This window comes from Vombatus ursinus, unplaced genomic scaffold (genome assembly GCF_900497805.2).
Source record: "Vombatus ursinus unplaced genomic scaffold, bare-nosed wombat genome assembly UNPS02005418.1, whole genome shotgun sequence".
Classification (NCBI taxonomy): domain Eukaryota; kingdom Metazoa; phylum Chordata; class Mammalia; order Diprotodontia; family Vombatidae; genus Vombatus; species Vombatus ursinus.
Window position 1 is genome coordinate 1 of NW_020945196.1, and position 11,932 is coordinate 11,932.

General features: G+C 42.9%; 1 long non-coding RNA gene across 1 annotated transcript; it reads left to right on the plus strand.

Moving 5' to 3' along the window:
* Positions 1-2,842: 2,842 nt before the first annotated feature.
* Positions 2,843-7,915, plus strand: LOC114032488. Its single transcript, XR_003567840.1, has 2 exons — positions 2,843-2,950; positions 7,675-7,915. It is a non-coding gene; the product is annotated as an uncharacterized LOC114032488 (long non-coding RNA).
* Positions 7,916-11,932: the final 4,017 nt, after the last annotated feature.

The window sequence follows — 11,932 nt, forward strand, 5'->3', positions numbered from 1 at the left end:
ATTGTTAGATGACAACACAATTATCATCCCCATTACTCTTCCCCCCCGACCCCTACACCAAGAAAGGAACATCTGAGATAGGATAGGCCAGTAACATAGGTCCATAATATTCAATATGGCCCCCTTGAGCCATCAGCAGGAATTTCAGGCCCTAGTCTGTATTCAAACTGTGATTGGCACTATGGCTGAAATAGAATGTAAGGCATGGTCCCTGTCCTCAAAGACCTACAGTTTAGTTGGGACTATAACTAATATATAAAACCATGGAAAGATTTAGCTAGACAAAAATGAAATATTTAATTGGGTGATACACATAGGCACCTGAAAGTTTTGAGTGGTTTTCCTTCTGACAGCTTCCGTGGAAGGACTAAAAGGAGAGGAGGAAGAAATTGTAAGTTTTAATAATGGGCTTTTCTGGATTATGGTCTATATCCATCTCTAGTCCTGAAACTGAACACATTCCCCAATGGCAGCTTTCCAGGGAGGCAGTCCTAACTCTCAGGCCATTCAGAATGTGAGATGGATTTGGAAAGAGCTGTTGGCGTAAGGTATGAAATCAGGTTTTCCACCAAGAATGATTTTCTTAGAGCCCTTCTTTTAATATACGTACCAGCTTACTGCCATTTCAGTACAAGACAATACCTGACTTGAAAACAACTCATGCAGACAGACAGTACCCAGAGCTGTTGCCCTTGTGAAAAATCATGGTGACCTTAGAGAACCAGTGGGTTCAGAAAGAGCAAAAAAAAAATCTGTAAAAACGCCAGTCAAAAAAAGCATCAGCATTGGGCATCTAAACTGGGAGGGGGTAGAAACAGAAATATTAACAGTTTAGTGATTTGTATTTCCACCACAACTTCGCCTCCACTACCAGAATTATCCTACCCCATTGTTAATGCTGCCTGTAAATGTCATCATTTGGCAATCCTTTGGTGCTGTTTGTTTTAAGAAAACAAACAGTCCCATGACCTTCTCGGCATAGGAATGGGTCATTCACACTTGACTGTCGCTTCTATTATTTTGCTTTTCTCCTAACACCTAACTGAAATCAACTGCTGTAAGGTGATGGAGCCAAGTGTCTTCACCTGGAGTCTGTGGACTTGATTTTATTTCAGTGGTGGCTTTTGCCCAGGGTGGATCTTGTAAGACATAGTCAAGTGAAGGTTGTTTGGTCTCACAGACCCTTCCTTCCCATATAAACCAGAACTCTGGCTAGGACTTTTTAAAAAATAAAAATTTTTTCAACTAATAAACATTTTCTCTCCCTCCTACTTCCCCCCATCCCCAGACAAACAAACAAAAACTCCTTGCATATGCATAGTCAGACGAAACAAATTCCCATATTGGCCCGTATCCATAAACCATTTGTCTATTTTGCATCAAGTCCATCTGTGGGGAGGGGAATATCATTTCTCTCTTATGGGTCCTCTGGAATTGTCATTGATCAGAGTTCTTAGGCCTTTCAAAAGTGTTCATTTTTATCATGTTGTCTAAATTTTTTTTTTGGTTCTGATCACTTCATACTGTATCAGATTGTAGAGTTCTTCCCAGGATTCTCTGAAACCATCCTTTAAATCATTTCTTACAACAGCACAATTATATTCACATACCACAATTTGTTGAGTTATTTCTCAATTGATGGACACCCCCTTAGTTTCCAGTTCTTTTCCAGTACAAAAAAATGCTGCTACAAATAATGTTTACTCCTGTGGGGGCCTTTTCTTCCTTTTTTGATCTCTTTTATGCTAGGTCTTGCCTGTTTTCTTGCAGACACTCTACATTTGTCTTGTTCCTTTTTTTCTCACTCTTAACGGGTGTGAAGTGGAGCCTCGGAGCTACTTTTTATTTTTATTTCTCTAGTCGTTAATGATTTGAAGCATGTTTTCTTATTGCTGCTGATTGCTTGGATTTCTTCCCTTGAGAACACCCTGTTCTATCCTTTGACCATTTATCAATTGGGGAACAGGTTTTACAGAACACAAAAACCCATGCACACACACAGCAGTCTTGCGACTGGTCTCTAAGCTGGTTTACCCTAATTGCTTTTCCAGCATTAAATTCAAATCAAGTAGACCCCAAAGGCAATCAGGCTTTGTTACTGACTGACACATGGCTGGGAGACTAAAACATTCCATTTTAAGTGTACACTAGAGTCAGTTTTTATATCAAGACCATCTTCAATCCGCCATCAGGGCCCTAAGGTTGTTCTAGGACAGGGGCTGGCTGCTTCTTTGTATCCTGTTCACCTGACTTTTGAGGAAACTTTAGCATGAGCATCTGGATCAGGGGCACAGTTCTTTGGCTGACTTCTAGGACTTGAAGCTCATTCCCATCTTGTGGTATAATTGGACTTCAAACTTGAGATCCTTTGTGCGGGAGGGATAGGTTTTAAGTTAGCCTTTTATGTTCAAAGGACTGTCAGCCAACAATGGCAGTTTGGCTTGATGCTATTAGAGCGCTCTTGTGTTCTCCTCCTTGAAAATGAAGGCCCTGTCTCATTCACCTGGACATTTCAGGTGAGATGTTGGCTTCTTAAAATACCTGGAGGAGCTCTCTCAAAATTCCTGAACATGGGGAAGAAGTAGGTTATGAGTTAGGAGGGAGAAGATGGTCTGAAGGTTTTTGTTCTCCACCCCTCAACCCCAAGTCCTGGTTGAGTGGTTGAACCATTAGAAGGCACCAGGCCCCAGGCATGGTTCGGTGACTGCTTTCTCTTAGAGACAGAGATGTCTACCTGGCAGCTTCCTAAAGAATTCCCAGGGTTGAAGCAAACATATTGTGTTGACCCTGGCCAGTCAACCTGAGCATAATCCTTCTGCGTGTCTTTGTGTTTTGTAGGTTAATTCAGTCAGAACAGGAGTGGGGAAACAATATCTTGTTCCAGTGCCTGGCCCTGTGTCAGCTGCATTAATTCCCGGAGTCACTCCAGCCCTGCCAATGCCTATGACAGGTACTCCCCTTTCTGGCCCGGTCCCACCTTATGTGATACCTCCGTATCCATATGGAGGAGTGTTCCCAGCACCTATGTATGGTGGGCAGTGGCCAGACACAGTGGGCCAGCCTGGGATTAGAGGAGGGCATAGCCTTGCACCATTTCCAGGCCTGAGCAAAACAGGCTTGCAGTTGTTTCCAGTATACCTGCAGCAACCTGCTGTCAACCCATGCAGCCCCCAGATGAGAATCACCTAGCTTTCTGACTCACCTATAAAACAGGGTGTACTCTTGAAACACACACACCTCTCTCTCTCTCTCTCTCTCTCTCTCTCTCTCTCTCTCTCTCTCTCTCTCTCTCTCACACACACACACACACACACACACACACACACACACACACTTCCAAGAGAGTATTTGAGACTGGGGATACTATTTGTCTGTATGGCATTGGTGGCTTCAGCTACAACCACAGCAAGCCTGGTAGAACCCACCACAGCCATACCCCAAGAGTGGGTTTGTTCATGGCAATATTTGCATATTCCACTGCTAAAGACACTTTATTCTCCATTGTTGTGATTGTGGTATATTCTTTAAAACACAAATAACTTTCTGTACTTGACTTGATGATGACAACAACATTGTATTAATCCTGCAGGAGTATTTGAGTGCCTTGAATCTTGACTTTTCAGTTCCTTACTGGAAAGAGATGTAAAATATATCTCTATATAGAAACATATATATACGTATATACATATATATATATATTGGAAAGGTGTATTTTATTTACAGTTTGCTTGTGAGTTCAAAAACAATTTCCCTATTTTAAGTTGCAAAGATATGCAGAGTTTACACACTTTGAAACCGAAGCTTGTGGTCATGTTGGGGTTTTTTTGGTTTTGTTTTCTACTGTAAATGTGGTATTTTCTTTTATCTTAATGAGAAGATAACCTTGACTATCAAAGGGTTGCAAATGTTAGGTTGAGATTTGTGTGGTGGTTGAAAAAACTAAATCTCTTTTGAGTTTATGCAATGAGAAAGAGAAGACAGAATTTTTTTTTTTTGATGCGTTGTTCAAGGAGCACATTTGGAAGCCGTGAAAATATCCTGCGCAGAAAGCCAAGTAATAAAACGTTGGCGAGAGTGGTTCTGTCCAGTACCTGGCCTTTTGGTTAAGTGGTGCAGATGGTGACTTCTTTCTGTTAACAGGGAGCTGAGAGAAAATGTTTTCTTCTTTTCCTTTAGTTAAGTATCCACATTTTGCCACACTTTAACCAAAAGGACGTGCATAAGTCAGTTTGATTTGAAATCTGTACATGCTTTATTGGTGCAAGGCGAGAAAAGGCACCATTGTAAGTGGCCTTCCAGCCCATTCTGAGAATGCAGACAGCCCTGCTATGGGTTTCGGTCTGCCAGTAGGCCAGTGGTGCTGCTCTCTGAGGAGCAAACCAAATCGAAGGCAGAGAGACGGTGTTTAAAGTGTCTCTACTATTTGCCTTCTGACTAAACACATCTTTCAGAACAATATTACCTGACCAGCTCCTTTTATCAGGCTTTTTCTTTCTCTCTTTGCACTTTAGAATGGGAGCACCCTCCCCCTTCCCTCCCTGTGCCCCAGACCCTACCCCAGTTTGGTCCCTGTTATGGTCTGTGGATTCTCCATCCCCCTTCCCCGCCCCCCAAAGTCTTATACTCCACAGGTGACCGATATTAAGCCACTTTGTCTGTGGCAAGCTTCCTTTTCATAGACAGCTCGACCTCGACAGGCTCATTCTGGGCTTGGGATGAGAAAAACTTTCCAAGGTGGAACGCTGAAGGCACACTGTTCTCTTCCTGCAAAGATGTTTTATACTCCCTGCTGGAAAGCAGAATGACCTGTGCTGCCAAACATGGGAACTGTATCATTCTATTGTACTTTGGAGCATTCTTAGAACTGTCTAAATTATTTGGTTTGTACCCTTTGAGAATATATTATTCCATCAATTCAGTTAGAATTGAATTTTATAGACAATTAGGCAGAGTCTTCTGCCTGGGCAAAATACTGACTGTAGTAAGAGATTTCTGTTCTCTGTAACATGTATATTTGATTTGTTTGTTTTTAGATTCATGTCTGTATGCTTCATGAGCAAACATTAGGAAACTGTTCTCATTCCCCACCCCACCCCCCATCCCCATTCCTCTTTGAGCTTACATTGGAACTGCCTGGAGTCACTATTGCCTGTTAGTTCCATCCTTGTACACAGACAGTCAGTGGAATGAAATCCCCAAGAGACTGTATATATTAAGGAGAAAAATAAACATTTTGTGCTTGAAAACAGTGTGAAAACATCTTTTTCTTTCCTCCTTCCCCCTGAAGAACAAAAGCAAAAACAAAATGAAGAAATAGCCCCATCTGCCCAGATGACTTGTGTGGCTGCCTCCCACCAGAGCTTCTGCTGGTCTCTTAGTTTTTTCATTATCTATATCTTGGTATTTGGAGATAGTTTTTCTGGGCATTCTCTTCACCTGTTCAAGGTCATTTTAATGGAATCTGTGACTCCCAGCCATTTAGGGTGTTACTTATTCAACTTTAGGCAGAATTTTCCACCTCACTTGGGTGAGGCTGGATAGTGAGCAGACAGTAGGATTGAAAATAACATTCCTTTCTAGGTAACCAACTCCCTGAGACAAGGTAGGAGAGATTGCCATTAACTGGAATCTCTGTGGGTGCTGGGCTAGGAAAATATACTTCAAATATGTTTTCTGTTCTGAAGGTGTCCCAGTATCCTTCTAGGTCACCTGTCCCCCGACTGAAGAATTTAGGAAGGAGGGAAAGAGAGAGTATGTCTGTCTACCTACATAGATGTGTGTGAGTATGGGTGGTGGGGCCAGCGGGAATCAGTTGAGTTTTGTCTTTTTTTTTTTTTTCCCCATTATGAATTTGCTTTTGTAGGTTGTAGATCGACTGTTAGAGTTATGGAGAAGAGAGGATGATGGGGAGGAGGAGTGGAAAATGGCTTTGGCTTTTTCTTTAAGTACTTAGATAGTACGTCTACCTGAGACCAGTGGGAAATGTTTGGGAGAAGTGGCAGCACTGGAATTACTCGTCAACAATGGTTTCTACCCTTTACAAAGCACATCTTCAAGAAAGATGGAAGTTGGGGAGATTCTTGTCACCCTAGACTGTGACCATTGGATTTTCCAACCACCTTATAAAGCTAAAACAGCCTACCTGATTGGGATCATAGAAATACTACACTAGCATATTCAAATTGGGTCTGTAGAGGGATGGCTGGAATGTAGGTCACCCTTCTAAAGTGGATCTGAATGTCCAGGAAGGTAGACTGTCTGTCCATGATGACTTCTTGCTCTTTCCCTTGTATCAGCAAAAGAATAATACTGTTAGGTTAGAGTAGCATTGCCATCCCTATAACAGGATAGCTACTGCCATAGCATGGCCATAGTGGAGAGCCCAGCTATTTCAGCAGGCCAGGAGGCATAGTGTAGGGCTCTGTATGGTGTTCCCAGCGCTGGTGGCCGAATGACAGAAAGGAACAGCATTTTTTGTTGGGCTTTACTTTTCTGCCTATCCTGTCTACAAGTTAAGGTAGGTCTTGCCTAATGGGAGATGTAGGAACTGATCATTACTGGTCAATACTTTTATGCCTGAGTTGGGTTGACCATTTGAATATGCATGATCTTCTCTGGCCGCTTTGCCTAAGTTTCTTCCAGCCACTCTGGTAGATGCCTTCTTTCCTCTTGCGTGGCAGAAATGGATATGGGTTGTCTTTGCAATGTCAAGCCCCTAAAGCCCAGGGAAGCATACCTTCTCACTTGGCTGTCTCTGCTGTGATTTCTTCAAGCTTATTCCAACAGTGGCCCCAAAACTGATGCATTGATGAGGAGGGTTATGTGTGCACTGGTACCTTCCTGAACCTGCATTGGAAGCAAATTCCTGGGCTCAGACCCCGGGCAGAAGCTGATGTGGGATTAAGTCTTTGTGTTTGTTATCTATTATCATCCCGATATTACTTAAATGACACAGTGTTCTTATTTAATTACTTAAATCGGCATACTAAGAGAAGCTTCTACCTTCATATTTAGTTTGGATTGCTGAGGGGTGAGCCTCAAAGGCATATTATTGAGGGGATAATATATGGCCATCTGCTTTGGACGCTGCTTGAATTTCTTTCTGGACTGGTCTTGAGCCTGGTCTTACATGGAGGCAGAGTGACAGCCTAGTTGGCCTATAGCATTCTGGACTTTGTGTAGGCTCTCTGGAGTCGATTCTTCTCTTCTTCCTGTGTTAAATTATAGGGCAAGAAAAGACATGAGCTTTCCTTGTTCAGCAATAGGAATCCTGCCTTTGAGCAACACGAATCATTACGTGTATTAGATGCCTTTGAGTCACCATTGCCCATTTTGATTCCTTGGCTGCTAGAGATTGAAGACTTATATAATCAGTAGAGGCTTAAGAATCTGTATTTAATTTATTTCTTTATTTCCATCCGTACCCTGGGTTGAGGTCTCCTCTGTCTCTGGTTCCCTTCCTGGTTTATCCACTCTCCTCCAGGGAAATTTGGTTTGATTAAGAAACATGCTCCATAGGACCGTCCATGGTTGGCAGTGGTGGTGATGGTTCATTGAGCTGCTGATGGGAGAAGCCTCAGGTGCTTTCAGAAGACCAGCTGGCACCTTCAAAACAGATTGGGAGGTCAGCACGTTGTCAGGACTGTAACTGGCTGTGGCGGTTTTGTTTTCTAGATTCTGAGAATTGGAAGCCCGACTGACCCCAGGCCAGCTGAGCTTGCATCCCAGGCGCCAGGTCCCACTTCATCTAAAGAGGAAGAAGGGGAAGATGGGAAGTGATTTGGCCTTGCTGTGTGTGAGGCACCCTGCTCCTTGTCTATCCCATTGCTGTTTTGTAACTACTTTCTAATTTTTTTATTCACAATTGGAAACACAAATGTTATGCAAGAATAAAAAATATTTTGGGGGAAAAATACTTTGGTTTTTTGAAGATCATTCTCCTTTCTCCTGGCCCCCAGGCAGGGAGGCCAATCACAATAGGGACATCATTTAAGTAACAGGGAGAGTGAAGAACATTGACTAGAGGCGAAATGGTTCCCATGACGTTCTGTCCTAGGGGAGAGACCTTCAGTGCACAGGGTCCTATGCCTACTCATCCTCAAAGGTCTCATCATTTATATTCACCAGCACCAAGTGAGCATTCACTTGGGATATCTAAACACGGGCCTGAACAAGTGTCTTAAGACATCCATAACAGAGCCACAGTCCCAGGGCTGGTCTACCTTTGGAAAAACAAAGCAGTTTTATTCTTTGGTCCTTGAATAAAGATTTCAGAAACCAACTTCTGCTTCAGGTCACTTGGCAAAATTCCAACTCCTCACCTGTGGAAAGAGGCTGGGCTCTGCTCTTGAAAGGAATCATTTTTTTTCTTGAGATAGCCAGAATCCTGGGAGATGTAAAGGGCAGGTATCCTCTGAGGCCTGATGGGGTCTCTGTTACCATTGTAGAGAAACTATGGAAACATAAGGAGAGGTCATCCTAGACTTAATTCTTCACATTAGAGGTGACCTGAAGTCATTTGAGAAATGACTTCACCTTGGCAACTCCTAAGGGCAATCTCTCCTCCAAAAGCTGAGCATTATTGTAGTAGTGTTGAGTGAGGGTGTTGAGCATGGTGTGATGATGGATGTCCTGACTGGCTGGCTGGGAAGTTGTAGGGCAAAAAATAAATTTGCACTTGGGTGGGGAGACTCTCCTGTCTGTACTCATCAGGCATATTGTAGATGGGCAGTACTCGCCAGCTCTGGACTGAGTTCAGTTCCCAGCTCTGTCATTCTTGTATGAACTTGAGCATTCGCTTCACCTCTCTAGACCTCCATTCCCTTATCTGTAAAATGGGGGCAGTGGCCAAGCTGGTCCTTTCCAGCTTGAAATATTCGATGCTGTGATGTTTTCATTCCCGCTCAGGTCTGAGTTGGACCAGTTGGCCACTGGGATGCCTTCCAGTTCTAATTCTTAACTCTCCATCGGAGATAGGAGCATGTGCTTGACTTGGGCTCTCCCACTAGAATGCTGACCCTGGATCAGAAAACCTAGGTTCAAATCCCAACTTTGCCACTTCCTGCCTATGAGGGATTTGGGGCAAGTTACTTAATCACTCTTGGCATCAGATTAAATGACTCAGATCTTATCCTCTCAGATCTTATGTCATCCTCTTGTCTATAGAAGGATACTTTCTGTCCATACATCTAGTTATCTAATTAGTAAATTCAAACTTGGACTCTTTCTGAAAGTCTTCATGAAGTACAACCAGCTTTGGAGTTACCATGCTCGTGAAATCCTAGAAAGGCCGAACCATGATCAAATAGTTTAGAGTGAGGTCTTAAGATTTTACATTGGAAACCACTGTGGAAGACCATCTATGCTTTTTAAAAATTAATACTGTAGTTAAGAGTCTAGCTGAAGACTTTTACATCAATTGAGCTATCTGGGGACCAGGCTGCCGTTGCATGGGATGCTGTGGCCTGTGGCACGCCATCTCCTCACTTAACATCACTCCTTTTACCCCCACCCACCAATCCATTCTATATGCTATTTTGGATCAATCTTTCTAGAGTGCTGCTTTGATCATGTCTCTCTCTCTGCTGAAATACCTTCACTGGTTTCCTGTTGCCCATGGGATAAAGGCCAAGCTCATCAGTCTGGCATTCAAGACCTCTGAGAAGTCTTTCATTCCAAGATCCTCTCTTCCTTTTTTCATTCAACAACAAACAAATGTGAAGTGCCACTTATGGGAAATGCACTGTGCTGGGCACTAGGTGAAAATACAGAAATAATGAAACAGCTATACTAAGGGCTGGGGCTGCAAAGAAAGACAAATATAATCCCTACCATTAAGGAGCCCTCTTTCTAATGGATAGGGAGGAGGGGGAACAACACGTGAACAGCTGTGTACAAATCATGTAGATGACATATGTACATAGAATATTTTTCATATACTGCTATGTATTATGAGGGAGTAACTAGGTGATTCAGTGGATAGAGCACTGGGCTTGGAATCAGGAAAGAAAACTCATCTTCATGAGTTCAAATCTGGCCTCAGATACTAGCTGTGTGACCTTGGGCTAGTCACGTAACCCTGTTTGCCTCAGTTTCCTCATCTGTAAAATGAGCTGGAGAAGGAAATGGCAAACCATTCCAGTATCTCTGCCAAGAAAACCTCAAGTGGGGTCACGAAGAGACAGACGCAACTGAAATGACTGAACAGCAACATAAATTGAGGGTAATCTTTGGAAGGCACTGACATTGAGGAACTAGGAGCAGCTTCTTGCAAAAGGTAGGATTTTAGCTGAGACTTGAAGGACTCCAAGAGGCAAAATAAGAAAAGAGTGCATTCCACTCCCATGTCCATGGGGACAACCGGGGGAAACGTTTGGAGTCAGGAGAGGGAGTATCTTTTATGAGAAACAGCAAGGAGGCCCATATCACTGGATGGTGGAGTGAAGTGTAGAGATACTGGAAATGTAGAAAGAGGTCAGATTGTAAAGGGATTTAAAAGCTAACAGGATTTCATGTTTGATCCTTGGAGGTAATGGGGAACCGCTGGAGTTTATTGAATGGGTTGGGGATTACATATGGTCAGACCTGTGATTTAGGAATGGCTGAGGTTGTTTGTTGGGATTTCTTATGTGTTCTGTTGTTGTTTGAGCCATTTTTGATGGCTGATAGACTGGAGAGAGACTCGAGGCAGGGAAGTCAACCAGAGGGCCATGGAGTGAGGTGATGACCTGTATCAAGGTGGTGGCAACGTGGGAAGAGGGAAGGGAGCATATATGAGAGATGGCATGAGGGTAAAATAAATAGGACTTGACAACAGATTGGGATTCTTCCAGGTGAGAGATAAGAGTCTGAACTAGGGCGATGAAGGGAAGGGAATGGATGAGAAAGATTCTGGAGACGGTATCAGCAATATTTGGTAACTGATTGTATGTGAGAAATGAAGAAGGGAGGGATATTTGAAGATGTAAGGCTGTGAATCTGGGTGGTGGTGCCTTCAACAAAAGTATAGAAGTTGGAATAGAGATAAGGAAGAGGGGAAAACAATAGTTTCTATTTTAGACATTGAGTTTGAGGTGCCTTTGGGACAATCCAATTAGAGATATCCAGTAAGCATCTATAATTCCAGACTTGAATTGGGTATGGAGATCTGGGAGGATTTGCATAGAGGGATCATTGAACCCAGAAGAGCTGAGCAGATCACCAAGGAAGAAAAGAAGAAAAATTGGGCCCAGGATAGAGATGGGGGTGGGATGAGAATAATGACCATGAGAAGTCGAGGTTAAGAATAAGGACTGAAAATAAGGACGTTAGATTTGGCCATTAACTTTGGTTGTCTTTGAGACAGTGGTTTATCAAGCCAGATTACAAAGGGTAGAGATAGAGTAAGGAAAGCTAGTGTTTGTATAATACTTGAAGGTTTGCAAAGCACTTTATGGGTTATATCATTTGTTCCCTGCAATAACCAGGTGAGGGAGGTGCTATTATCCCTGTTTTATGGATTAGGAAACTGAGGCTGAGAAGGATTAACAACTTGTCCAGGGTCACACAACTAGAAAGTATCTGAGGTCAGATTTGAACTCAGCCTGTGTCCTGACTCCAGGTCCAGTGGCCAGGGCACTGCCCCACCTCTCTGCCTCATCGAGGTGAGTATGAGGTGGGAAAAGGGAAACAAGTCCACATAATTATGGAGAATCTGTACCATAGCCTATGCTTCTGAACTATTTTAGCTCATTGTTTGAGGGTTTCATGTATAGTTTCCCCATCTAAATCACAAGTTCATGATAAAATGGAAACAGTGCCACATTTGAAATCAGAACCTGGGTTCAAATCTTTGCTCTTCTATTTACTACCCATATAACTTTGGGCAAATCGCTCAACCTCTTTGGGACTCAGTTTCCACATCTGGTAAATGAGGAACTTGGACTAGATTGTC